Below are 27,168 nucleotides of genomic sequence, written 5' to 3' on the forward strand. Positions count from 1 at the left end.
CAAGCACTTAAAAAATACCATTATTATAACACACACATACACACACAAATATCAACAACTATTAAGAGCTGAGCACACAAGTGCAGATAATGCCTACAGGTATTTTTTTTTTTACATAGCCAGGAAATAATAAATTTAGAAGTAATCCTGGGAGAGGAATTAAAGATTTTTAATCCAAAACCATGGATTAGGGAAATGGCAATCATATTTATTGAGCACTTACTAAGTGCAGAGCACTGTACTAAGCACTTGGAAGCATACAATGTAAGAGACATTCCCTGCGCATAATGAGTTTCCTGTCTAGAGGACAGACATTTAAAGAAACAATTATCGGTGTTGAGAGAAAGTCAGATTAGCCAAAGGAAGTCTCTGGCTTGTCAGATGTGTGATTATGTTCTGCTTTCCTGATTTAAAAAATGATCCTAGAATGTCATTTGTTTCTGAGAGTTTTCTCTATTTGATCAAACTGCTGGAGAGTAATGCCCAGCTAATCATTAAGGAATTCTATATCCCTCTACTGTGTTATATAATAATAATTATGGAATTTGTTAAGCACTTCCTATGTGCCATACACTGTTCTAAGTGCTGGGGTAGATACAATGTAATCAGGTTGGACACATTCCCTGTCCCACATGGGGCTCAGGGTCTTAATTCTCATTTTACAGGTGAGGTAACTGAGGCAAGGAGAAGTTAAGCGACTTGCCGAAGGATACACAGCCGACAGCACTGGGTAGATGTAAGGTACTCAGGTCAGACGTACTGCCCGTCCCAACCGGCGTTTATTTTTAAGTATCAGGGACAACTGGCCCTGAATCCCCATTTCACAGATGAGGGAGCCGGTGTTCAGAGAAATTAAGTCATTTGCCCAGGGTGATACAGGAGGAAAATGGTAAAGCTGGAATTAGAACCCAGGTCAACTGACTCCCAGGCTCATGCTCTTTCCATTAGGCCCACTGCTAGAGAAAGATCGTGGCTTAGTGGTAAGTACACAGGCTTGGGAGTCATAGGTCATGGCTTCTAATCCCAGCTCTGCCACTCATCAGCTGTGTGACTTTGGGCAAGTCACTTAACTTCTCTGTGCCTCAGATACCTCATCTGTAAAACGGGGATTGAGACTGTGAACCCTACATGGGAGAGGGACGGTGCCCAACCTGATTATCGTGTATCTACCCCAGTGCTTAACACAATGTCTGTTATATGGTAACAATAATAGTTACTATCATTATTCATTATTTATTAGTCATTATTTTATAGTTATTGAGGACAACTGGTCAGAGCGCTCAGTGGCATTTATTCAGTGCTTACTGTGTCCCGAGCACTGTACCAAGCAATGGGGGAAAGTACAATATAACAGAGTCGGTAGGCACACGTTCCCTGACCACCAGGGGCTTACAGCCTAAAGAAGGAGGCAGACATTAAAATGAATTAAGGTTCTTCATTCATTTATTCAATCGTATCCATTGAGTGCTTGCTACGGGCAAAGCACTCTACCAAGTGCTTCGGAGAATACAGTAAGTGGACAGATTCTTGCCCACACCGAGCTGAATAAAGGGAATAAGGTAAGCACTCCAGGGCTGGGAAAGAAAATAGACCGATGCAATTAAACCCGGGCCCCTGGTCCACAATAGACTTCACAGTCGAAGAATTACGGCGGGGAAAAAGGCTCAAACCGTAGGGGACTTGGAGCTAAGTCAGTTGGACAGTCCCTTCTTACAATCAGGTCAATATGACCTTTGAAGAGTTTTCCTGGGGAGGGTGAAAGGTTTGAGAAATATTCTAAATTAGAAAGACTCTTTGAGAAGGATTTGAGCTGCAATGTTCTTGTGCTATGCAAGGGGGTGGGGGGCCTTAAACTTGCGGTTTTAATCTGGGACGTTAATCCGGTCTTTCAGGAAGCGAGAAACACCGCTTTGAGTAAATCCAGAATTAGCATGGCTTAGTGGGAAGAGCACGGGCTTGGGAGTCAGTGGCCACGGATTCTAATCGCACTCCGCCGACTGTGTGATCTTGGGCAAGTCACTTAACTTCCCTGTGCCTCAGTTATCTCATCTGTAAAATGGGGATAAAGACGGTGAGCCTCACGAGGGACAACCTGATTACCCTATAACTACCCCAGTGATTATAACAGTGTTTGGCACACAGTAAGCGCTTAACAAATACCAACACCATTATTATTATTAAGTGAAGCCAAGCCGTATTTTGGAGCTGAGCCAGAGCATTCCTTCCAAAGCGATGGACTCAATCGAGCAATGGTCTTTACTGAGAACGCAGTATACGCAGAGCACTGTACCAAGCACTTGGGAGAATACAACAGAATTAGCGCATTCTAACCGGGTGGCAATTCAGCAGGTAACAATAATAATTACAGTCCTTGTTAAGCCCTTACTATACGCCACACGCTGTTCTAAGTGCCGGGGTAGAGACAAGTTAATCAGGTTGGACACAGTCCCTGCCCCACATGGGGCTCACACCCTCATGCCCATTTTACAGATGAGGTAACTGAGGCACTGAACTATGAAGTGACTCAGCCAAGCAGACACAGCAGACGTGGCAGAAACAGAATCAGAATCGGTGTCTTACTGACTCCCAGGCCCGTGCTGTAACCACTAAGCCAGGCTGCTTCTCGAGTAGGTCTTGCTAGTATCCCACGGGAGAGGTTTCAGCGTGTCATAGACGGGAAGAGGGAGGTGGTTTGCCTGTCCCTCAACCGTCCCCACCACTTATGTCAATAAGTTCACCAGCCCAGGTGCCACATGAGGCCCTTGTGAGTCTGGAACGATTTTCCCAAATGCTTGTCCTAAAGACTTCACACGCTTATAGACACCATTTGCTAACAAACTTCTTCTGGTGAAAGGACACCGATTCAGCAACGCAAACTGGAGAGGCAAGAAACTAAAGTCTCAATGTTAGGCATCGCAGAAAACATAAGGCTGTTTTTCAGTTGGACCTCTGGGCTTGAGGAGCTTCCTGGACGTGACAAAATCTTAAGGAAATGCCTGACACGCATATCCGAAATTTATTTATATTAATGTCTGTCCCCGCCGTCTACAATGTAAGCTCACTGTGGGCAGGGAACGTGTCTGACTGTTAGGTTATACTCTCTCAAACACTTATTACAGTTCTCTACACACAGTGAGTGCTCAATAAATCAGACTGGTTGACTGAGAAAGACATATTTTTCAGAAAGAATTGATTAAGCCCCGTAAACACCAGCAGGAAGGAAAGAGAAGTTCAGTAAACTCTTTTAACGGGCACGTACGGCAAATGAAAATAGTGTCCATTAATTGTCCATGTGTGTGAAATACCGTGCTGTGCTTTGGCATTTTTCTATTTTAGGGGAATTTGCTATCTGGAGCCTCATGATTTTCCTGCCTATCACTTCTGCAGTAAGCTCTGGGCCACCTGCCCATGATGTTATGCTTATCAAGAATCTGATATCTGACAGTTACACCAGACCCTCTGGACTGTAAGCTCCTTGAGGGGAGGGGACATGTCTATCAACTCTGCGAGACTGTGCTCTCCTAAGCACTTGGTATAGTGTTCTGCAATCAGTAAGTGATCAATAAATATGATCGGTTGATTCTGCAGGCCGAAATTAGCCCTCAGGGGCTAACCTTAGTGGTAGAATCAAAGTTATGGAGTTACCTACTGCCCACCTGGCTCAGGACATAATAATAATCCTAATAATAATAATAATGATAATGTTGGTATTTGTTAAGCACTTACTACATGCAGAGCACTGTTGTAAGCGCTGGGTGAGATTCAGGGTAATCAGGTTGTCCCACGTGAGGCTCACAGTCTTCATCCCCATTTTACAGATGAGGTAACTGAGGCACAGAGAAGTGAAGTGACTTGCCCACAGTCACACAGCTGACAAGTGGCAGAGCCGGGAGTCGAACCCATGACCTCTGACTTCCAAGCCCGGGCTCTTTCCACTAAGCTACGCTGCAAGAGAATGAAGATGGGAATGAGTCTCAACTGACAGAAAAGATCCTACAGTAGGAAAAGCAGCATGGTCTACTGGAAAGAGATGGGTCTGCAAGTCAGGAGTCCTGAGTTCTAATTCCAGCGCTTGGGCAGGTCTCATTATTTCTCTTGCCCTCAGTTTCCTCATCTGTGAAAATGAAGATGAGAAACTTGGTCTTTCTGCCCTTATGAGCCCCATGTGGGACAGAGACTCCATCTAATTTGCTTTTATCGTATGTACATTAGTCTTGACCTATTTATCCTCTCACCTTTGTGGTCAATCAATCACTCTCACCTCTTCCGGTGGCTCTTCCCCAGCCTCCCACCATGTAACTGGTGGAGCCCTCAAGGCTCTGTTCAAAGACACCTCTTCTCACTTCACCCTCTCTCGGAGATTTTATCCATCCCCACGGCTTCAACTTCCCTAGCCCGTACCTCTCCCCTCGTCACTCTCACATCAGTGTCTGTTTCTAGCTCACCTCCACACGGACACCCACTGGAATCCCAAGTTCAGTGAGTTCCTAACTGAACACCATTTTTTCCCTCCAAAATCCTCTCTTCCACCTAAAATTCCTATTACAGTTGACGACACCATCATCCTCTCATCCTCTGAAGACCGCAAGTTTGGCAGAATCCATTGCTGGTGCTCTTTCAACCACCAATTCAATCTATTGCCAAATAAATACTTCCAGAAACTGTGGTTACCGATTATTTGGTACTCCAAGAACTGTTTTTATGGTATTTATTAAATGTTTTCTATGTGCCAAGCACTGTACTAAATTCCACGGTAGGTATAGACTAATCAGATTGGACAGAGTTACCTGTCTCACAAGGGACTCACAGTCTTAATCCCCATTTTACAGAGGAGGAAACTGAAGCATAGGAGTTAAGTGACCTCTCCAAGGTCACACAGCACACAAGAGGTAGAGTCAGGATTAGAACCTAGGTCCTTCTGACTCTCAGGCCCATGCTCTATTCACTAAGCCACACTGCTTCTTTCCACACAGTAAGTGAATGAATGATTTATAGCTCCATCTCTTTCTGCTAACCTTTTCAGCGCATGAACCTTTTTCCTACACAGACAATAACTTTTATATGCTTTGATACCTAAACCACACCTATCCTTTCCCGCTAAATGAATACGAGTGCAAAGCCCCATAAAAGCATTTTAAATAATGATTGTAAGTCTGAGTACAAGAGCACATATAGACATGCATATTTTATAGTTGGCCCCACTCCTATTAGCAAATGTGATTTATAATTTAGAAATCCTAACTCATATTTTCTTTTTAACATTAGGACCCTTGTTGGAAGTGTAACCATTTTGTCATAAAACAGTAATCAGAGACGGAGGTAAAGTCAGATGAAGTCCATATCCTTCGATCCGATATTAATAGCCGCCATGGAGGGAATTTTTGCAATGGAGTCCTTTCATAAAGGCATTCAAAAAGCTGAATGAACCTCAGAAAAGGATATTTTGATTAGTGTATATGCTTTGGAGCCTCTCAGTGTAGGGTCTGCGTGTCTCCAGCCATCCCCTCCATAAGGAATATGATTCCAGTGTCAAGAGTTGATATCGTCAGAAGTAAGAATAGTCAGGAGCAACACGGCTACAGTCAGGGCCCGGTAGACCGACAGACCTGGATTCTAATCCTTGCTCCTCCACTTGTGTGCTGTGTGACCTTGTTAAGTGACTTCACTTCTCTGGGCCTCAGTTCCTTCACCTGTGGAAGGGGGAATTGAGACAGCGAGCCACATGTGGGACGTGGACTGTGCCCAACCTGATTAGCTTGGATCTACTCCAGCACTCAGCACAGTGCCCGGCACATAGTAAGCACTTAACCAATACCGATAAATAAAAGTGCACCTTGGATCCAGAAAGGACCGCTATGGGTGATCAAATGGACCACTTTCCAAAGAGAAGAGTTGGCTGCCCAACTGTTTTGGGGAATAGATTTGCTCTTACAGGGCACTGGAAAGCAACACTTGATATCCAAGCACAGTTTCGTTTCTTAAGTGGTATTTGTTAGATGCGTTACAATGTGTCAGACACTGTTCTCAAAGGGCTGGGGTAATAATAATAACAACAGTGTTGGTATTCGTTAAGCGCATACCATGTGTGGAGCATTGTTCTAAGCGCTAGGGTAGATACAGGGTCATCAGGTTGTCCCACGTGAGGCTCACAGTTAATCCCCATTTTAGAGATGAGGTAACTGAGGCACAGAGAAGTTAAGTGACTTGCCCACAGTCACACAGGTGACAAGTGGCAGAGCCGGGATGCAAACCCCTGACCTCTGACTCCCAAGCCCATGCTCTTTCCACTGAGCCACGCTGCAGGAGATAATCAGGTTGAACACAGTCCCTATCCCACATGGGGCTCATAGCCTTTTATCCCCATTTTACAGATGAGACCCAAGGAAGTGAAGTGACTTGCCCAAGGACACGGAACAGAAAGGTGGCCGAATCGTTTCCTTTTCCCTAGACCACCCCACTTCTCGGTTGCTCATCAATTGCTATTTTAGTGGTTTGAAAGGTTTGATCCAGTTCCAAACAATGCTACTATGCTTCTAGGGGATAGTGTGTTCTCATGATGATACCTGGTCCAGTGTTATTCTGATGAATTTGCCTCTGAATATCAGAAATTTGAGAGGCAAGTGATGACAGGCACTACGTTTTCTTACACGGAGATTCAAGGAGACTTTTCTTTCGTGGGCGCTCGAAATGTTGGAGCAGCGTGGCTTAGTGGAAAGAGCACAGGCTTGGGAGTCAGAAGGCGTGGGTTCTAATCCCACCTCTGCCACTTGTCTGCTGTGTGACCTTGGACAGTCCACTTAACCTCTCTGTGCCTCAGTTACCTCATCTGAAAAACGGAGATTAAAGGAGTGAGCCCCACATGGGACAACCTCATTACCCTGTATCTACCCCAGCTCTTAGAACAGTGCTTAGCACATAGTAAGTGCTTAACAAATAATAATTATTGATTTCTAATCCAAGTTCCACTACATGCCTGCTGTGTGACCTCGGGCAAGTCACTTCATTTCTTTGTGCCTCAGTTACCTCACCTTTAAAATGGGTATTGAGACTGTGAGTCCCACGTGGGACAGGGACTGTGTCCAAATTGATTTGCTTGTATCCACCCCAGCGCTTAGTAGAGTGCTGCACATAATAAGCGCTTACATACTATCATTATTATTACTCGATGTAGACATTTACTTATTTTAATCATCACTGAGTAAAACGAGGAAAATTCCAACAGCACTGAACTTGAGAAAAAAAAAAATATGACCAACACGTTTTGCAAGGTAAAATGGAGGGCACTGTTTCTTGAATGAAAGTCAGGTCGATGGCTATTTCTGAGAATACCTTTTTTCTGGTATTTGTTAAGCGTTTATTATATGAGAACAGTGTTTAACCCTGGGGTGAGTAAGATGGGACACAGTCCCCGCCCCACATGGGGGTCACTGTCAAGTAGAAAGGGACAACAGGTATCGAATCCCCACTTGACAGTCGAGGAAACCGAGGAACAGAGAAGTTAAATGAATTGCCCAGGGTGTCACGGCAGGCAAGTGGCCGAGCCAGGATGAAAATCCAAGTCCTGTGGCTCTCAAGCCTGTGTCTAATCCACTAGGCCATGCTGCTTTCCCAGAACTTCTTCACTATTGGCATTCAGAGTCTGGTAGAGAAATAGCAACCCATTTTACCCCTGGGTGTCATTAAGTGTTGAAGGGCCGGTGACATGATGGTCTTAAACGCATGTGACGATTACTGTGCATTTGGGAGGCAGGCAGAGTTGAACCTAAGGACTGAATGAGTTTTATTAAGCAGCAGACACGTCAGAAGCAGAGAACAAAACTGAGATGAGCCCAAGGGGTCTACGGGGAAATTTTTATCCTTCTGCTTTCTGCGTATGAGTACGTCTGTTTTCTTTGAAGATAATTACCTGGCTAATACCAGCTCTCCAATATGTTTAGAGAATACAGCCTTGGCTGATGCTCCAGGAGCACCATCCTTGAAAACACACAGGAAATGACCTGTGCCAATGCAAGTTATTTTTATTTCTTAGTATCAGGTGCAAAGTTTCTCAGCATTAATCCTGATTTAACCACCCTCCCTTTACCGCTCTCCTTCCATCAATCAACAGAAAATAAAAGTTGGGATTTTAGGACAGGGAAAATCAATTACATTAAGGTCAACTATCAATAAGAAGCAGCGTGGCTCAGTGGAAAGAGCCCAGGCTTGGGAGTCGGAGGTCATGGGTTCAAATCCCTGCTCCGCCACTTGTCAGCTGTGTGACTTTGGGCAAGTCACCTAATTTTCTGCGCCTCAGTTACCCCATCTGTAAAATGGGGATTAAGACTGTGAGCCCCACGTGGGACAACCCGATCACCTTGTATCCTTCCCAGTGCGTAGAAAAGTGCTTTGCACATAGTAAGTGCTTAACAAATACCATTATTATTATTAAAAAGAAATAGTACAATGGTTAAATGCTATGAAATCTGTCAGTCTGTAAACTAATTTCAATAGCTTGTGATAAGCGTTCCGCCTAGGATAAATTTTCTTGATAATTCTGCTTCAATTCACCTCAGCTTCTATTTCCTACAACTTCCCAAAATAACCAATCCATTGTATCGAGTGCTTATTGTGTGCAGGACACTGTGTGAAGCGCTCAGGGGAGTTGATATGGGGAAGCCATCTAAGATTTGGCTGTCCATCTCCAGTCAAACAATCATTTATATTGAGTGTGAACTATGCGCAGAGCACTGTATTAAGTGCTTGCAGAAGTATGCTGTAACAGAGTTGGTAGACACATTCCCTGGCCACAAGGAGCTTGCAGTCCAAAAACACAGTCAGAGAATAGAGCCAGGTGGTTAAGTAGACCAGCTGCTTGAAAGGATATGGCAAGTTCTCAAAGTCATTCCGGAGCCCACGGACACTTAGGACTGGGACAAAACGAAATCCAAACCAAACCGTCTGCCATTCGGGGTGGAGATTCCGAAATGATCCAATGCAGACCACATGCCAGGCTGAATGTACCTTCAGGATTCCTTCTTTGGGATGATCATTCTCTGAGATTTCTACAACTAAGTTCCGAATTTCTCTTTTTTGGTATAACCCATCTTTGGCCTGTGCAAGAGGGTGAGTAGGACGTGATTGCATCTTTCATCCATTACTTAAAACGGTCTTCCTAGCAGTTTGTTCTCCGCAGAGAATTTAAATTTAGTCTCAGGTATCTATCCACTGAAAAATGTTTCCACTCAGTCACTCTGCATGTGCCTAAATCGGAGCATCCTCTAATTGCTTCTTTCTCAGAAGGAGCTGAGAAACTTCAGGCTATGGTCAATTCTCCACAACTTATTTCTATGTTTAGAGTACTAATCACCAGTTTCAAATTGATTTTCTAGTACAATTTTTTTTTTTTAACACATACTAAGAATAGCATTTAAGAAATGATTTTCTCCCTGCAGCCAACTTTATAGGAGGCCCCACGATATTATGGTGTTCCTTTTTCTGAAGATAAAGGAATCCCACCTCACTGTCATCAGGGAACATGTCTACCAATTCTCTCCTAAGGGCTTAGTACAGTGCTCTGCACACATTAAGTGCTCAATAACTGACTGAACCACCTCCAATATCACTGCAGTAAAGAAATCATCAGATTGTCACGTGCATTACGATTTTCTGATGAACACCCATCCTGCAATGCTACCCATGTGGTAGAGACACTAAGGGAGTGAGCCTGGGGAAACTTTAGAGAGGAGGAGCAGAGGTCCAGGGAGACTTCCAGATCATGGGGCCTAACCTGGGCTGACAGAGTCCGATGTCTAGTTCTCCTGGTTGGGCAGGGTGGTCTTTCCCCTTCGATGGAGCCTCCCTAACAGTGGCTCTTTCCCAGAACCCCTTGCTTCTTTTCTCCCAAGTTTCCTTGGGACAACGTTTTTGGACTGCCTCACCCACCCTTTTTTTTTTTTTTTTTTACAACCTTCTCTTCATTTTACTCCGTATCAATCAGTGGTATTTACTGAACACTTACTATGTGCAGAGCACTGTTCTGAACACTTGGAAGAGTACAATACAAGAGCAATTAGCAGACAAGTTCCCTGATATGAGCTTACAGTCTAGCGGGGCAGACAGACATTGATATGAATAAACTATTTCTAACAACTCAAAGAAATCTCCCCACATATACTTCATCACACACATCATTTGATAAGCACAAGAAAAGCAGTGTGGTCTAGTGGAAAGAGCATAGCCTGGAAGTCAGAAGGTCCTGGGTTCTAATCCTGGCTCTGCCACGTGTCTGCTGTGTGGTTTTGGGCAAGTCATTTCTCTTCTCTGCACCTCAGTTTCCTCATCTGCAAAGTGGGGATTAAGATTGTGAGCCCCATGAGGGACAAGAACTGTGTCCAACCAAATTTGCTTGTATTTGCCCCATTGCTTACTACAGTGTCTTGCAACAGTAAGTGGTTTAAATAATACTCATACTTTAATAGGGGCCTTAAACCTTCTTCCCCACATGAAAAGAAAATAGGCCACAGGAATTCAAAAGGCAATGTCTACCTTCAATTACCATGTCTTAAGTGGCCTGTGAAGCCCTGAGAAGCACAAAGAAGCCCAACAATTATTAACCCTAATGTTGGCAACCACCCAACCAGAGGCATATACAATGACTTATGGGCATCAGCAACCACAGATTTAAGAACGAAGCAATAGCACTAAAATAAGAGATTTCTACTGTAAAGCGTGTTCATTATGCTTGATATCTCCATGCCACAGTAGTAAGCTCATTGTGGGCAGGGAACACCTTATGTAATTACATAAAAGTCAGTTTACTGGAAAAAATTCAAGCACTTGGAAACTGGTTCATTTCACTAACAGACAAGTCATGCTGCTTCAACTTGTTTTAGGAAGATTCTGGCTTCCTCACACATCCTGAGTTTCATCTGGTGTGACACTGATTTCAACTGTTATTGAGCCATATCCTTCCTAACACCACTTTACTCATTACTGGTTAACACAATGTGATTTTTGACTGAAAGAAGGCATTTCAACAATGCAGTGACTGTGTGGGAAGGAAGAGAAAGGCATTATAGGCTCATATAACATGTTAAGATATTGGTTCAGTCAGTCATATACTGAACGCTTACTGGGTGGAGAGCACTTAAAGTCCTTGGGAGAGTACAATATAACAATTAACAGACATTCCTTGTCCACAACATGCCAGTGAAGAGGATATATGTCTTTAATATGTCAACACACATATACACAAAAACATATCTATAAATACACACACAGATCTATGTGTATGTTTATACATACATATAAAAATATGCATATACACACACATGTATATCTCTGATATGTCATGCTATTTGAAGAATGCCCACAACCTAACATCCTATGTTTTTACATAAATATCACCTTTAGTACAGGCTTAGATTTTTAAATTACAAGTTTTAATTTTTCCCAACATAATGGAATTCCCAGAGCTCCAATATCTAACAAGAGATATATGGTCTGCCAACTCTTTTGCATTGCACTCTCAAGAACAGTGCTTGACTTTAGGTGTTGATGTCCAATATCCATTACTTAAGAACAGGGAAAGCTTTGGTGCAGACTACATTTGTTTTTCTGAGGATCATTATGATATGGGATGCTAGGTTTTTTTCACTGCATGGTTGACTTTGAAATCTATTTCATGCCACTGCACTGAATGTTAAGCTAATATGGACAAATAAGTTTAGGGCTCTCATGCTAAATTATCCTCCAAATACTTCACTCTTCTGGCAAAATCAGGAAAGCAAATTGCTTTGAGAACATTATTTAACTGGAGTTCTACAAATACACACTCTTTTCAAGAATTTATTTTTTAATTCAACAGTACATCCCCAGGAAAAGTGACTAACTGATTACTTGGTGTGAACTCTGATTTTCACTCTGATCAGTGCCTTGGTTTACAAAGGGTCTTCCCCGATGAAGCCTTCAAAACCAGAAGTGATATGTTTCCATTTCAGGACTGGCAAAGAATGTAAAGTCTGACAACAGTGTTTTCGCACTATGACCCAGAGAAAACCATTTCTATCACTACTCCAGAGGTTGAGTCAATAAATGGAAAGACTCCTCTTAGATACCTTGGAAAGTAAAAGAAACAGAATGAATCATTTCTGAGGTTCAGGGAAATGAACTTACCCAGTGGAAACTGGGAACTCGAGTTGTTGCACTCTATCTAGAGCATTTACCATTTGTGTGCAACATAAAAGACCAATTTAGATGTTAAAATTTTATCATCATGAAACATTAATGCCTCGGGTTGACTCAGAGAATGGCAAAATGATAGCATCGGGAAGGGGAGCAACCATCCCACAATTCACGGAAATCACTGATTGACTTGTTTAGGTGAACTGCTTCTCCCAATGCAAAAATCAAATCTAGGGTTTAGATAAATTGTCATTAATGAGCACCTCTTTCCTCGCTCAACTGAGAAGAGGCGGTGGCCTTACATAATAATAAAAAAAAAAAAGGAAACAACCTTGTCAAAAATACAGATGCTCTGCATTTATACTAGCATTAACTTGATTTTCTGCAAGAAAATTGCCTGTTTATGGCCTATTGGAAGCATGCTTGTCTTCCCTCACCTAAGAGCAGTCACCAACTCCACTGCCCCAGCTAAAACCCCATCACCTGTTCAGCTCTAGATCTGTCTCCCCCCATCAGCTTTGCCAAGATACCCACGACTTCAACTGATATTCACTCCATCCTAAGCCCCAAGACACTCATGCACATAACTGTAAAGTATGTATTGACATTCCTGGTCTCCCCTCTAGACTGTAAGGTCACTGTCAACGGCAGGGAATGTGACTACCGACTCTGAATTCTACTCTTCCAAATGCTTAGTACAGTGCTTTGCCAACAGTGAGTACTCAATTAGTAACCAATGATCATATTGTTATTCTGCATTCTCTAAGTCAAAGCTCCCCAGAACACAGATAATTGAGGATGGAGAGAAGCAGCATGGCCTAGTGGCCTGGTAGTCAAAAGGACCTAAGTTCTAATTCCTGCTCCAACACTGATCTCCTGGGTGACCTTGGGTAAATCACTTAACTTCTCTGTGCCTCAGTTACCTCAAGACCTGCTTTCTTTCCTTCTTAGACTGTGACACTCATATGGAACATGGAGTGTGTCCAGCCTCATTGGCTTGTATTTACCCCAATGCTTAGTACAGTGCTTGGCACAGTCACTGCTGAACATCAAAAAAACCAAAAAAAAACCCCCAAGAATAAACCATGTTTCACTGTTTTGGTTTTTTGGATGATATTTCTACAAGCACATCCAATGAAATGCATTGCCAAGATCCAGATGAGAAGACTCGTTCTCTGGGGATCACTTCTTGCAATATCTTCATGAAAGAATTATATTCTCAAAAATTTGACCAAAATACATGAATCTGACACTAGACACTAACAATACATTAGCCTAAGTTTCACAGATTTACATCAGAAGTATAGGGGAGATCATAAGAAAGAAATGGAAAAGCAACAATGCCTAGTGGATAGAGCAAGGACTTTGGCATCAGAAGGACCTGGGTTCTCATCCCAGTTCTGCCAATTTCTTGCTGTGTGACTTTGGTTAAGTCACTTAACTTCTCTGAGCCGGAGTTCCTCTGTTCTCCCTCCAACATTAGAGAGTGAACCCATGACCTCTGACTCCCAAGCCCGTGCTCTTTCCACTGAGCCACGCTGCTTCTCCAATTAGTCAAACACTGATAAATGAATTACCGGACAAATCTAATCATAGTGAAACATAAAATGGTATTCATTAAGCATGTAGTATGTGCAAAGCTACTAAAGCATTAGGATAGATTCAACAAACACTGGACACCATCTCTATCCCACAAGGGGCTCAGAGTAACATAACAATAATGGTAAATAACAACCAATTGTTATATGCTTAGCACTAGGGTAAATAGATGTATCCCCTGTCAGGATGGTCACTAGAGAGTTTCCAGTACTCTACCAGTTTTGACTATGGGAGGGAGAGTCAAGTAGAGGCCTTCCCATTCCATTCCTAGCTTGGGCAGTGACCAACAAGTGGAAGGCAATCTGCTACAAGTCAAAGCTCACCTGGGCTGGACAGCAGCGGCATGGGAGTCGAGTTTACTGTGAGGAAGAAGGCAACGGTAAACCACTTCCGTATTTTTACCAAGAAAACTCTATGGATCCACTACCGGAACGACTGCCGATGGATATGGGGAGTTCGGGAAGAGATGTGTCCGTGGAGTCGTTACGTGGGGAGACGACTCGGCAGCATAAGACAAGAGTAGATGTAAGATCATCAGGTCAGACAGTCACCGCCCCACATGGGGTTAACAGTTCAAGAAGGAAGGAGTACAAGAACTTTATCGTACTTTTACAGATGAGGTAATCAAGGCACAGAGAAGTGAAGTGACTTGCCAAGATCACGCAGCAGGCAAATGGCAGAGCGGGAGTTAGAACCCAAATCTTCTGACTCCCAGGACTGTGCTCTTTTCATTAGGCCCTGCTGCTTCTCAGTTTTTCTGAATTAATAATTAATTTTTTTCTTTGACAACTCTTTTTTTTTTTTTAACATGTGGCAGCTCGATGAAAATCAACCAAATGAGAGCCCACTCTTGTTTATCATTAATTTTAGTTTAACAGATTTCTTTACTTCCAGAGTAGTCATTTCCATTTCTGCTTTATGAAGCAAATTCTCTTAATCAATAGGATTTTATTGTTGTTCCCAGTTTTGTTCAAATCTTGCAAAAACATCCACGCAAAATGAAATGAAATGCTGAAGAAAGCAAGTAGCATGTTGCCTCCATGAGAGTGGCTGGTGAATAATGACCCTACTCCTCTGGGTATTGGAATGATTGGGTGGGAATATTCTGTTTCCTTGGGTGCCCTGGAGTCCAAGTACATGCAACTCTCCCAACGTATTTTAAGAGAAGGAATTGCATTGCTGAATCTTCTATAAAAATGGATATTTTGTGCTACTACGTGAAATCACCAAGTGAGGCTTTGCAGAGATAAAGTACTTTCTAAAACTTTTCCTAAGTAACTTCCCCCACAGAAGCCTCCAAATGTTTTACTATGACAGTGTAGAAAAGATGGGAATTGCCCCAGAATCTCTCATGGGGAATATGGGAGAGCAGGGATGAGCTTTAAGCCTAGAAATAGCCTACATTTACTCTTTATGAGCGTGCCTCCAAGTGTCACATAAAAAGTGACTTATTACTGACACTTGTGACTGAAGAGAGAAAGAGCACACCTTAAAAGTGCAAATCAGAACTCAACACATCGGGACGTGAATTGAATGGCTCATGGCTCCTGAGGGCGGAGGAAAGTTGCAAATGATTACAAATGCCACCATGCTCATCGTTAAGTGCTTACCATGTGCCAGGCATGGTAGTAAGGGCCGGGGCGGATAGAAGCAAATCGGGATCATCCATGCATTCATATTTATTGAGCACTACTGTGCGGAGAGCACTGAGCTAAACACTTGGGAGACCACAGTGTAACAACTGACACATTCCCTGCCCACATCGAGCTTACAGTCTACCGGGGGGGGGGGGGGGGGGACGACGGGGGACGACACAGTCCCTGTCCCACGTGGGGCTCACCGACTTAATCCCCGTTTTACCGATGAAGTCACTGAGGCCCAGAGAAGTTAAGTGACTTGCCCAAGGACACACAGCAGACAAATGGAGGAGCGGGAATTAGTAACAAGTTCCTTCCGACTCCCAGGCCCATGCTCATTCATTCATTCAGTCGTATTTATTGAGCGCTTACTGTGTACAGAGCACTCTACTAAGCGCTTGGGAAGTACCATTCATCAACAAAGAGAGACATTCCCTGCCCACAATGGGTTCACAGTCTACTCCAAGCTCTATCCACTAGGCCGTGCTGTTTATCGATGCGGTATAGTCTTCTCAGTTCAGACATTGATTTCATTTTCTTCCTGGTTAAGCTCAGAATCCGAATATCTGGTGAGGAACAGCATCCCACCAAGATTCTAAAAGGGTCGAGGTCAGGGGTTAAGACGATGCTCTGTGGCAAATAGGCGATGCTTGATTATAGAATCTAAAGCCCTCCCTGGCAAAAATGATGAGAATCGGCCAATCGTTAAATCTTGATTTTTAAGACAACAAGTAACAAAGCATTTCATGCTACAACCTGATTGATTAGGCTTTATCTGTACATGTAATGTCTTAAAAAAAGGTTAAAATCAAACCTATTCTTTATATAACAACTGTGGGGAAAATGAATTGGGATTTGTATAGTATTTGTGGTCCACCTTCACCGGAAAGGATTCTGAAGGCTAAGGACTCCAGAAATTCCCAGCAAGATTAATCCTTAACCGACTGCCCATCTTGTTTCCAAGATGAAAGAATTCTCTCCAGTTACCTGAACCTCAGGCTAGTGCAGAAAAGTATCAAGTTCAGGAATAAAAGAGTAGAAGAAATGGTGTTTTAGAAGGTGAATTTAGTGATACTTTTTCTCCACTTACCATTCCATGCACTATATTAAAATCTATCATATTTATTAAGCTTTTACTGTGTTCAGACCACTCTCCAAGTACTTGGGAGACTACGAGACTACCATATAATAATATAATAGACATGTTCCCTGGTCTCAGCGAGCTTACAGTCCTGAAGAGAAGCCAGACATTAATATAAAAAAATAAAGTACGGATATGAAACGAAGTCCTCTAGACCCTGAGTGTACGGTGGAGATGAAAAAAGTCAGGGTGATGCATAAAGGAGAGGAAGAAAAGGTAACTAGGCCTTAATCAGGGAAGGCCTCATGGCGATGTGCCTTCAAGAAGACCTGAAGGGAGGGAGAGTAGTGGTCTACCAGATATGAACAGGGAGGGAGTGAAGTGTGTGGCGGTGTGGGCTGGGTCATCGTAGGAGTGTAGCGAGTTGAAGTAGGAGACTGGGCGAGAAGATTGAATGCTTTAAAGCCGACGGTAAGGAGTTTCTGTTTGACGTGGAGGTGGATTGGAAACAACGGGAGGAGTTTGAGGAGTGGGGAAAAAAAGGACTGAATGTTTCTTAGATAAACATCCAGGCGGCAGAGTGATGTGAAGGTGCCAAAATAGTTGAGATCATAGTACAGCGAGTAGGTTGGCAATGGAGTGATGCGTGAGAGCTGGGCTTTTGTAGGACATCGGTCAAGTAATTGTAGTATTTGTAAAGTGCTTACTTTGAGCCAAACACAGTACTAAGTCCTGGGGTGGACACAAACAAATGAGGACCAGAGATGGAAGGTGACTTGCCCAAGTCACACAGCAGATGTGGCAGAGCCAGTATTAGAACCCAAGTCCTTCAGACTCCTTAGTCCTTCCTTTATCCACTATACCATAGGACTGTCTCATGAATACCAGGCTCTGTCAGAAACAAAGGGGTGACACAGGGGTGAGAGGCAGAGTTTTGTGCAGTTCATGACAAAAATATCCTTGACTTGTGCCTAATTTGTAGTTCACTATAGAATTTACTTCTTTACTTCCCTCCCATCAAAATCCTCCTCCAGCCAGTCATCTCCACTATTGGATGGTGATAGCCAATTTAATAAGCGGATGCCAAAAAACTGTGCAACAGAAGCTCCTAAGCACTGAAATTCCTCGTGCAAATGCTCAAACGTAGGACTGAAGGCTGTCAAAGGAGAACAGTGGCTAGCTCACGTGAATAGCTGGGCATCAAAGTTACCCCTGAGTAGACGTCAAATTTCGTCCAAGTTTAGAATGATCATTGTTCTCTATGAGTTTATACCATAGCTTGTTGTTACATTCGACTCCATTTGACAAACTTTATTAGGAAAAATAGCCACAGAAGGGAGCTGAAGAGTCTTAGGTGACATTACTGAGTAATTTGCCCAAACACATTCTAAAACCAACCGAATAACCATTCTTGTTTACTTCATTTTTAAGAGGCAGCTCAACCTGTTCATTTTCCAATTCCTGAATTGGTTAAAACATATTTAGAAGAACAGAATGACATGGAGCGTGTGCTTTTATGACCTGGTACCAGATCAGTCCTTTTAGTTTAATGTCACATGAATAAGCTTATGTTTTCTGCCAAATTGCTTTTCTGGAAATTCACGGAAACAAAATTGAGGGATGTAACAATTTTCTGCTCATTTTGTTGATGAATTAAATGATATGATTAGAAACATATTCAGTTATGAACTTGAGTATGAAATAGATTATCTCCCAGGGGGAAAAATGTCCCTCAAAAGTCAGGCAGTGTGAACCAGAACCCCAACTAAGATATAATAGGAAAATAATCCATTGAACAAATTGTATGCCCATGATTGCATAGAGACTTTCTCAACTATTTTGGATGGGTCCCATTCTTAATTGAGTCCCTTTTCCTCAAAGGCTCTGAACTCCCTCAGTGTTATGGGGAAGACTAGAAATAATAAAACTAGTTTTTTCTGCAACTGGGTGGGTCAAAGTTGGCCCTTAATTATCCCATTTGACTACTGACGGTTCATGCAAGTTTATGCTATTTAACCTGATTTCTACAACCCAGGCCGATCCATGTATTTTGAAGTTCTGTTTGCATATTCCCCAATTTTTCATTGGTTTTAAGTGGACAGACCTTAATACAGATGTCTTTAAAAGTGGGAAAAATAGAGGCTAAAGTTTTCCAAAATCAGGAAAAGCATGAGAAAATACTTACAAAACCATGTTGTTGGGTGTTTTTTTTTTTTGTCGTCCATTTAAATGCCTGGTAGCCAATGCTTTAACAACCTGATATCAATGTTCTGCCTACCGTGCATTACTTACAAGTTACTTGCTTACTGACATGGTAAGTATGTATGAGTTATACAGCCATTGGGTCCAACACATCCTCAGCCTCAACGTTTCTGTTCTGATTTATCACAACAGGAGAATGCACCTTTCTTCCCCTTTTGAGGAAGATAATCTTATCGTATCTCCCATTTAACTCCCCCAATTGCATAGAACAATACTCTGCAGAGAGCAAATCATCCATAAATACTATTTCACTGATTAGGGTGCTCAAGCAGTTCATTCCTGATTCTCTTCAGTGTCGACTTCATATCCAGAACTAATATACTCTTACATTAGTTCTAGATATGCAGTTGACACTACATTTTGGTATAACCTGGTTTTCAGACTTCTCAGCATTATGACAGAAAGTGGCTGTGAAGCTATGCATGCTATCAGCCTTGACACTGACAAAACACCGGAAGGGAAGAGTAGTTTCAAAGAAATATCTTCTATGGAGGTATTGCTGAATATGAATCATAAAAATGGAAGCTTAAGTCACATTTCCAATTTAAAAAAAAAGTTCTCTTTATGTAAAAAGGCTTTGACTTCAATTTTCAAAGCCTGGGGGATGACCTTATGAACTGACCAAATGAAATGAACAATTCTTTTGTACTTTGGAGTGGCTAGGCCTATCCTGTCTTCTCTGAGGAGAGGAGGGGCTTTAAATTCACCCGCACCTTCACTGCAGAGCAGCCCTGAAACATCTAAGTGGAGTTTAGACAATGGAGCAACTCCTTCACTCCATTCTCCTCAGAACTTTATTTTGTGGAGCACAGACCTTTTGGACAGGAGAAGAGAAGGGTGCAGGAAGGAGGAGGGGGAGAAAGAGTTAACTGAGTGACAGGGGAATTGTGTGGGTTTGGGGCAAAGTCCAGGGAGTGCGTTCAGGGCAGACAAAGACCACATAACAATGATCACTGATTGCTCAATCATATTCAGGCCTTGCCATAACTCAATACAGGTCCAGAACAGATCATTTATTCTGAAACACTTTAAATGCCTAAAAGTTCAGAATGCCAATATGCGATTTTTGAATGTGAAGCTGTGATTGGGAAGGAGCGCGGCTTAGTGGAAAGAGGACAGATCGGGAAGTCGGTAGGACCTCGGTTCCAATTCCAGCTCTGCAACTTGTCTATGTAACCTTGAACAAGTCGATTCACTTCTCTATGTTTCAGTTTTCTCATCTGAAAAATGGGGATTAAGACTATGAGCCCCATGTGGGACATGGACTGTATCCAATCTGATTAGCTTGTACCTACACCAGCATTTATAATAGAGTGCCTGGCACAGAGTAAACACTTGAGACATACCATTTGATAAAATGGATACAGAGCTTCTTAGCATTAGACGCTTGTGCAACTCTAGGCAACATAATATACTGACAATTATACTCAGAACATGCAAAGAAGCAGGATGGTCTTTTCATATCTGGAAAAATACTTTAGTGCAATTGGAGGAAACTGGAGGAAAAGCAACCTTTAAAATAATTTCAATGAACTGAAGAAACTGTGCTTTTTTTAGGTACAGAAGCACAGCGTGATGTGTTTATGTATTATGCTTACTATCTCCAGTTTGAGGATGACAAACTTTACCTATCATAGCCCAAGATGTCATTAAGGATAAGGATGGCTTGGAACAACACAGGAGTCTGCTCCCATTGACCCAGTTTAAACAACTGTTTGTGGCGACATTTTCTTTACGACCGTTTGAGTTTACAACCATGGTCCCCAGTGATTTCCCTCCCTCCGCCTTCACCCCACCCTTCACGTGATCCAGAAATGTCTTGGAATGATAGGGACATAGAACCTTGAAGACTTATGAGTCGCAATGTAAAAGAAGGCTTGTGACAATATCTGAAAGAAATTCTGAAAGAACCACTTAAAGCCAGATTTGACAAGTTAACAGGTCATGAATGGAAACCCCGCTGCTGCATGGGAAAAACTCAAGACAATTTGGTTGATGAAGAAAGTCAGAAGAAATCAATTCAAGAATAAACCAGATTATGTCTAGGACGCACAAGGAGTAACCTCCAGCTACTCAGAGTGGCTCAGTGAAAAGAGCTTGGGGTGGGAAACAGAGGTCATGGGTTCGAATCCAGGCTCTGCAATTTGTCAGCTGTGTGACTGTGGGCAAGTCACTTAACCTCTCTGTGCCTCAGTTACCTCATCTGTTAAATGGGGATTAACTAAAACAGCCAACTCTGTGGAATCCAATACAGTTTTTAATCTGCTCATTGAGAAAAATTGATTCGATATGTAGACTTCCTAAAGGAAATAAGCACCAATCACATAAAGGACCAACACGTTTAACAGAGAAGCAGTGTGGCTTAACAGGAAAAGCACGGGCATGGGATTAAGCAGTCATGGGTTCTAATCTCAGCTCCGCCTCTTGTTAGGTTTATCATTTTGGGCAACTCACTTAACTTCTCTGTGCCTTAGTTACCTTATCTGTAAAACGGGGATTAAGACTGTGAGCCCCACTTGGGACAACCTGATTACCTTATATCTGCCCCAGTGCTTAGAACAGTGCTTGACACATAGTAAGCGCTTAATTAATTAAATAAATAAATAAAAATAAACAGGTCTCAATGAAAAAATCAGGACAGGGAAGTCAAGTCTGATGCAGTTTCCCCAAAGCTGTTGATGGTCACGATGAAATGACTTTTATCAATTTCCTCAAATGAAGAGGGAATTGATGTTGACTTACTTCCTCTTCAGTGACGCCTGCGTTGCATTTGAAAACTTTTTGGCAGAATTGGAAAGGAAAACCCTGTCGAGATGTGATATTTATGATATTTGTTAATCGCCAGGCTCCGTATTAAGCACTGGGTAGATACCAGATCACCGTGTTGGGCACAGTCCCTGTCCCCCTAGGACTCCCAGTCTTAATCCTCATTTTAGAGATGAGGGAACTGAGGCATGGAGAAGTCAAGTGACTTACCTAAGGTTATACGGCAGACAGGTGGAGGAACAAGGATTGGGACCCATGGCCCTCTGAATCCCAGGACTGTGCTGCTCTATTCACTACACAATACTGCTTCTCAGAGGGATCCATCTATATACATGGTAAAGTTGCATTCTGACTTGTCCTTAAAGATCAACCAGTCCAACAGAACTCTAAATAATGATTAATATCCTAATAGTACAAAAGGCGGATGAAGCCATTTCAAGCTCTTGTAGAATTTGTCTAGTAGGTTTTCCAGTATTGGCTGGAAAGCCCTTAATTTTTGAGAAGCAGTGTGGCTCAGTGGAAAGAGCACGGGCTTAGGAGTCAGAGGTCATGGGTTCAAATCCCAGATCTGCCACTTGTCAGCTGATTGTGGGCAAGTCACTTAACTTCTCTGTGCCTCAGTTACCTCACCTGTAAAAAGGGGATTAAGACTGTGAGCCTCATGTGGGACAACCTGATTACCCTGTATCTACCACAGCGCTTAGAACAGTGCTCAGCACATAGTAAGTGCTTAACTAATACCAAGATTATTATTAAAATCACTTTTGGTGGATGATGTGTGAGCAAAATAAAAGGACGAGAGAACATTTTCCTTTTTCCCCAGTGATTGAAGGATTAGAATGTCAGAAAACAAGCACCCCCAAGCCCTGACCTGAGGAAGAGAAAACCATTATAACCCAAAAAAAAATAGAAATTTCAAGCAGCTCAATGGTGAAGCTGCTGATGGAACTCGAATGTGAGCAGCTTACGTCTTAAGCAGAAAACCACCACCAAAGACAAGAGTATTCTAGGCAAATCTGAAAGGTGGAACCATTTGGTAACGAGACCGATGTTGTGAGATGAAATGACATGTCCCTGTCAGCAGTGCCCTCTTTTTTCCTCCTTCTTGGATATAATTTTCTACATGCAAAATTAAAAATCACCTCGAAGATAATCCAAGGAAATAAAGTGTTAGTGTGTTTTTGGTAAAAAAAAAAAAAAATAGCGATATATTATATTCAGCACGCACATATGAGAAAGCAGATGGTCGACAGAAATACAAGATAAGAAATGACATGTTTGTCTCTTCCTAAAGGGAAGATTTCTAATTAATTTCACTTTTACTTTACAGATGTCACTTGAGGAAAACCCATCAGTTTTCCAAACCAGCACCCTAACAAATTGAAGATTCAACCACCAATTCTAGGTCTTTCTGGCACTCTCACGGTTTGCTGAGTGTTACAACGTGCAAAGATAAAACACGTAAGTGTTGATTAAATCCTTATTAGATGGAGACGAACAGCCTCAAGAGCCATCTGTTAAACTAGGAGGAACTTCATTTCCAACTCTGTACTCCCACGAACTTGCAAGGTGACGGCCAATACGTATTTTCGCCCGCAGATATATCATGGGTGAGCAGTATTTTCGACGTGAGCCCTCTATCCGTCATTATCATGAAGAAAACAGAATTAATTACAATCAATTAGCTCCAATATGATCAGTGAGTACCCGACTGCAGCCTTATGGAAGCCCAGAAGCTTCCAAGGGATTTCAGCAGGAACAACCACGAAGCGGTCATAATTCCTGGAGATTTTCCGCGTGCTTTTAATCCTATTCTTTAACTGCACAGGCAAACCCTCCCCACTACAACAAAACAAAAACAACAAAGGTGGGGGCTTGGACACACATCTAAGGAATCACTTGGATCTAATTCTTTGGCATCTTTAGGCTTCTCTTTGTAAGACTCCTGCATCCTAAAGTAGGCTTGAATGGATTGCCTTGGAATCATTTGTACGGTTGCCAAATGAAAACAGATTACTGAATTGCCCTGTTGCAAGGAGAAAATCTATTCCAGATAATGAGCACTGCAGGAATTTCTTTGTGTTACTGATCAGAGGGGCAAGAGGAACTCCCCTCCAAAAGAGAGTGTGTTTCTGCAGCACACAACACTCTCCTACTGCGAGGGACCAGTGGCTAAGGGAGACCAGAGAGTCAGGGAGACGGATCACAGAGCCTAATCAATCAGGCCGCTTTTAATTACTCCTAATTGTTTCATTAGGGTTCCTAGCAAACAACAATGCAGTAGCCATGAATTCCCAAGTAGCCTATTTGACTCAATCAGTGGCTTAACAATCTTCAGGTTTTTAGAACCAGCTTTTGATTTATTTTGATAGGTGAAGAAATACAATTCAAAATCACCTCTCTGATTTAGAAGTCCAAGTCATCGAATGCAATTCAGGGCACTACTGACCAAGGGTAGGGAGAAGCGATGTGGTCTAGGGGATAGATACGTTAGTAAGAGATCGAATGATAGTTGTCCAAAGAAGCTTCCCAGTGGATACATGCTTTGGTATAAATGGTTTTTGAATTTCCCCTTTTTCATGGTATTTATTAAGCTCTTACTATGTGCTGGGCACTGGACTAAATGCTGGGATAGAAACAAGCCAATCAGGTTACACACAGTCCACGTGTGGCTGAGGCTACAAATGATGTAATAGCGGCCCAGAGAAATTAAGTGAGTTGCCTAAAGTCACACAGCTGACAAGCAGCGGAGTGGGCATTAGAACCCATGACCTCTGACTCCCGAGCCCGGGCTCTTTCCAATGAGCCACACTGCTTTGCTTAGTACAGTGCTCTGCACGCAGTAAGCGCTCAAAAAAAAATGATTGAATGGAAGGTGACAATGAGTTTGAGATGGTCAGCCTGATGTCTAGAGTTCCTCCAGCAGCACTGGGCAGCATGAGTACAGGAGTGGAGGAAGCAATTGGTCCTTACTGTGAGTAGAACACTGAACGAAACACTTAGAAAAATACAACAGTTGGAAGGTGCAATCCTTGCCCACAGGAGTTTACAGTCTACAGGAGGAGACACACATTAAGTGGTCTAGGGCCGGGATGAGTATCAGAGAGTTTTAAGGGGTAAAAGCGCTGGGGGAGATACTAGCTCATCAGGTTGGATACAGTCCGTGTCCCACATGGACTCACAGTCTTAATCCCCACTTTACCGATGAGTTAACTGAGGCCCAGAGAAGTGAAAGAGCAAAAGCCAGGGCATCGGCACACTTGGTTTCTACTACCGGCTCGGCCAGTTGCCCGCCGTGCGAACTAAGTCAAGTGACAACTTCTCTGTGCCTTCGTTTCCTCATTTATGAAAAGATCGGAAATTTAATAGCCCTTTTCTCTTCCCTATAGGACTCGCGAGCCCCATGTGGGAGAGGCACCGTGTCTGACCTGATTATTTTTTATCTATCCATATTCAGTTACCAGCTCTGGTCACTTCTCCCTCCACGACTTTGCTAAAATCCACCCTTCCCTCCCCATCCAAACTGCTACCATGCTGGTCCAACCACATATCCTACCCAACCTGACTTCTGCATTTGCCGTTTCACTGACCTCCTGGCCTCTCCTCTCTCCCCACTGCAGTCCATTCTTCACGCTGCCGTACAGATCATTTATCCATCAACTCCATATCAAACTGAAATTCCTTACGACTGGCTTTAAAGAACTAAATCAGCTCACCCCATCCTACCCCGCCGATTCCCTAGCCCACCCGATACACTCCGCTCCTCTAGCTTCCCCCTTAGTCACTGCGCCTATTTCACCACCAACCCCTTTCCCTCATCCTCCCCCTCCAAATACACCAACCACCACGCTCTCCACCTTCAAAGCATTATTAAGGTCAAATCTCCTCCAAGAGGCCTTCCCCGACTGAGCCCACTTTTCCCCGGCTGACTCTCCCTTCCGCCTCAGCTATACACTTGCCTCTGTGACCTTTGGACACCTGGTATTCTCCCCAACCCCACAGCATTTACGTACATATCTTTAAATTCCATATGCGATAATTACTTATTCATATTAATGTTTGTCTCCCCCTCTAAACTGTACACTGGTTATGGGCTGGGAACCTGTCTGCCAATTCTCTTGAACTGTACTCTTCCAAGTCATTATTTCAGTGACCTGCCCATGGTAAGCACTCAAATACCACTGACTTATTGCTTGATCCCAGGGGTTTCCACAAGGCTTGGCACAGAGTACGGCGTTTAAAAGAAAATTATTATCGAGGAAAGAATGAAGTACCAGTAAAATAGAACAGGGAGGAGCTCTTCGAGATAAGAGAAAAAGGATGACACTGCATCTGTCACTGCTAACCCCTGCTATCCTCTGGCCTCAATTTCAAAGGGCATAGGGAGGTGAAGAAGGACTCGAGTGGAGAAGAGGCTCCCGGATACATTATGGGGAACTTCAACAACACGCTTAGTCCCGATGTGTGTAACATTCTACGTTACCTCTCATCTATAGTTGGCATTCTCACTAATCTCTCAGTTACATTATGTGGACTACTGGTAAACAGACTGTGAAGCGAGAACCAGCTGTTAGTCTGTTGGCCCTCTAAGCTTTTCTTCCTTCATTCAATCGTATTTATTGAGGATTACTGTGTGCACAGCACTGTACTAAGTGCATAGAAAGTACAATTTGGCAACAGAGAGAGACAATCCCTACCCAACAATGGGCTCACGGTCCAAAAGGGGGAGGCTGAAGGCTCCATAGTCTACTTCTGTGGCTATGTGGAATGCCATCTCCCCATCACCTTCAGGGGCCCACAGTTACCTCCCCATATTGTCCATTCAGGGCCCAAGCCACATCCCGCTTTCTCCTCTCCCCTCTGCCATCATGAGTAACACAAAAAGAGCAGTTAAATGGACCGTGGATTGTACGGGGTAGCTTGAGCATCACTGCAGCTTGATAGTGGACAAATTCCCAGTTATCCACTGAAAAAAACTGGTCTGATTCTGATGACCTCTTTCTAATGCAGCGTTGAACAGAAAGACGCCAGAGTGTGGCTTTGCTGACGTGGTTTCATTTTTTCAACTTTCCTGCAGTCTTCAACTGTGCCGTTAGCCTGTGACCCATTCCAGATGCCTGGCACCTGGACTGTAGATGGGAAGACAGCAAAGCTTTGTATAAATTCAACCCGGGAGTTTTTATTAGTACTATTTGATGAGATGCTTTTATAATCCCAATTGCTTCCTAAACCACCCAAAGGAGTTTATTAAATTTGAATTCTCCTTCGGAAGATTTTTTTGGTCAACTATGCAAGCAGAAAATCAAAACAGTGAGGTAATAAGCAAGGCATGTTCCAAGATTCTCGTCTGTCTACTTTTCATGAAAGTAATTTGGATAGCCCAGATTTAGAGTAAATTTCAACTCGGTCATTCTTGAAACAAAAACCCGTTGTACAATTCCGCCCCTCTCTTAGGCGGTAAAGGTCAAGCAGTTAGATGACAACCGATAGCAATATTCTGACAGTTTCAAGATCATAAAAACCACTAAGCTTTATAAAGTTGGCCAAGGAGTTTTTATTTTACCCTAAGAATACCTAGCGTCATTATTTCTAATTGTCCCTTTACAATCGTTCAAGCCGGTCTGGTATAATTTTGAGACAAGTACTTTTCCATTAATTCTG

The 27,168-nt window shown here is 42.9% G+C and overlaps 1 long non-coding RNA gene and 1 other non-coding gene across 2 annotated transcripts in view; one reads left to right on the plus strand and one right to left on the minus strand.

Annotated features, from left to right (window-relative positions):
* LOC120638478 overlaps positions 1-27,168 on the minus strand; it is a 492,540-nt gene that overhangs the window by 431,471 nt on the left and 33,901 nt on the right. The window lies entirely within an intron of this gene.
* Positions 21,937-21,998, plus strand: LOC114812974. The gene has a single exon (XR_003760586.1). It is a non-coding gene; the product is annotated as a U7 small nuclear RNA (small nuclear RNA).

The sequence above is a fragment of the Ornithorhynchus anatinus genome, chromosome 6 (assembly GCF_004115215.2).
Source record: "Ornithorhynchus anatinus isolate Pmale09 chromosome 6, mOrnAna1.pri.v4, whole genome shotgun sequence".
NCBI lineage: Eukaryota > Metazoa > Chordata > Mammalia > Monotremata > Ornithorhynchidae > Ornithorhynchus > Ornithorhynchus anatinus.